This window comes from Montipora foliosa, chromosome 9 (assembly GCF_036669935.1).
Source record: "Montipora foliosa isolate CH-2021 chromosome 9, ASM3666993v2, whole genome shotgun sequence".
NCBI lineage: Eukaryota > Metazoa > Cnidaria > Anthozoa > Scleractinia > Acroporidae > Montipora > Montipora foliosa.
In genome coordinates this window covers 34,891,572-34,894,071 of record NC_090877.1, presented here as the reverse complement: position 1 = coordinate 34,894,071, position 2,500 = coordinate 34,891,572, and the positions used below count along the sequence as shown (strand labels likewise).

At 41.2% G+C, this 2,500-nt stretch overlaps 1 long non-coding RNA gene across 1 annotated transcript in view; it reads left to right on the top strand.

Moving 5' to 3' along the window:
- LOC137970167 (uncharacterized) overlaps positions 1-2,500 on the top strand; it is an 18,656-nt gene that overhangs the window by 5,604 nt on the left and 10,552 nt on the right. Inside the window, exon 2 of the long non-coding RNA XR_011116768.1 lies at positions 1,612-1,797. This is a non-coding gene — a long non-coding RNA (uncharacterized lncRNA). The remainder of the gene's footprint in view (positions 1-1,611; positions 1,798-2,500) is intronic.

Genomic DNA, 2,500 nt, shown 5'->3' with positions numbered 1-2,500 from the left:
GTGCGCCATCATTTTCTCTTTTCACTAAGAACCTGAGAGCGAGGCAAGACTGCATGCGGACGTCTTAGAAGACAGACTTCCGCTAGAACAAAGACTACCGCTCGTCTAAAAATAACTTTCGTGGACATAACATATCCCGGCCAACGCCTTGAGCCTCCCTCTCTGTCCCCTCATTCTCTGTTGATGCGGGGTAGACTTTCATACACCGGATTAAAATGGCGGAGGACAAAAGAACCATTGTTAATCCGATTAGGCCTTGCTCACTCAGCGTGTGGGTCGTTCTACGTCTCATAGGGTTATGAACATTGAAGGGTTGTTAGAGGAAGCTTCCGGTTTATCGTCCTTCACCGAGAAGATTTTATTTTTCTTTTGCAAGGGGCGGTTGAATGGCGAAGGAAGAGGAGAAAACTAAGTTTATTTTCCCTCACCACGACGGCTTCGTGGTTCGGTATCGTGGCTTCGCCGCTCATAGAGATCACGCCAAGGTAAAAAAACCCTATGGTACCCAGAGTTTCGAAAATCAAATTAATCATTCAAATCAAACCAAAGTGTGGGAAAAACCGGACGTGACAAAGCACAAAGTGGCAAACCACTTTACATTAAATGACATATTTAAATTGCATGACATGAAAATAATATGGCATAACATGACACAAGACAGAATGCAGAATGACAGTCAAATAATTACGACCCGAAAAAATATGACATGACATGACAGTACTAGACGTTACAAATGACTTATGATCAAGAATAAGGAGGAATGATTTGATGTCAGATGAATTTTGATAACAGATTGACATCACAGTTTATAATTACGTGAGATATGCCTGGCTGCCTGCCTGCATGCAGGGCGGCCCACGTTATAAAATGGGTACTGTTTGTTTTTCCTCGTATCCACAAATTGTAACGTTTGTTATCATTGGCTAGTTTCTGTGAGGTCTGTGTTAAGTTTACTGATGTCGTCTTGTTCACAATAAGGACATACGCATCGCACACAAGTAGGAGTAACAACTGATTTTTATTGAATATAATGCTTTCTTTTATATGCTCAAATAAAGGCGGGTGATCTATATACAGTTTCAATCAAGTTCACGTATTTGGCAAAATACCATTCTACAAACTACGGTGATTTCCTGAGCGGTTTTCTACTAACGTATAGATAACACATGATTAAACTACTAAAAGCGTTGCGGTTATATATGTGGTTACGTTGGCTAGTTAAGTCATAATATTGGAGCACGTATTCTAACAGTCTGGAAAGTATAACTTTATCGAAAATAAAACGCCATAGTTTATTGGCCACTGTTCTTTACTTTGACCAACAAAAGCTCGCCATGTGCACACCACGTCATCCACATCTCAAGGTCATAGCTCTCAGTTTATAGTTCAATGTCACATTCTTCGTTTGTTTCCCGAGTGTTGATTTCCACTTCAAGACTCTGTGGAACGGCGTGCATAGCGCGTTGATCGTCGTATGTCTCCATCTTGTGTTGAATCCCTCGAAATCGGAGGCGTGCGTTCGAATTTATAGAATTGTATCTATGGTGTTATCATTCCTTTTGCCTTGAATGTGTATATTTTATTGCTAATCGGTAGTTTTGTTGATTTAAGCGTTATTGACACGTCGCTTGTCGACGGTGAAAAACACCAGTGAATGACTGAGCAGGTGGACCGTGTTTAAAGTGACGATGGCAACTTGCAGATCCAGCCCTTTTTACAAGAAGGAAGAATCAATAAATGTACTTTATCGATGTCTGTTTTATATTTGAATCGCTGTCACGAAGAAGATCGTGTAAGGTGAGGACACCCGATTACCTTTGATTAGTATAGAGCGAGTTTCAATCGAGTGTAGTAAAACCAAAACCAAAGTAATTACTTTGGCCAATTGAAAAGGACGGAGACAATCCAGTAAACCAATCAAAACTCGAAGTAATTACACGTAGCCGACACAAAGCGGGGGAAAATGTGCACGCGCGAGCCACGAGTGGTTTTGGATTCAGTTCTGATGGGTTGAAAAAGTGGCGCGAGAACTTTGAACCAATTACTAGGTGAAGTAATACAAAACCAAAGCAATTCGCTAACTACTTTCGACACTCAATTGAAAATCGCTCTAACAGCGGCGCTTTTCGTTATTTATTGGAACTATAAATTTCTATTCTTCAAGCCAACTTTTCTTCCGGAAAATTGTCGCTTGTTTTGCCGTTCGACAGAGAGACCGCGGGCGGTGGTGCTCGTCGGATCATTTGGGGGTGGTATGAATTTTTTTTCACCCATAAGAGGTACCAAATTATGGGTTTTAACAAGACAAAATTAAAAATTAGGCAATTGTCAAATGTCTCCTGTCATAATTTTTCGGCTGAATACCCTAAAAGGTGCTTCTAAAGCTCCCGCTGTGGACCTTTTGAGGCTGAACACCATAAAAGGTACCAAAACCGCTTTTTAACCCCTAAAAGGTACGACAAGCACCCCCATCCTTTTTATACAGGAATCCCCTCCCCCC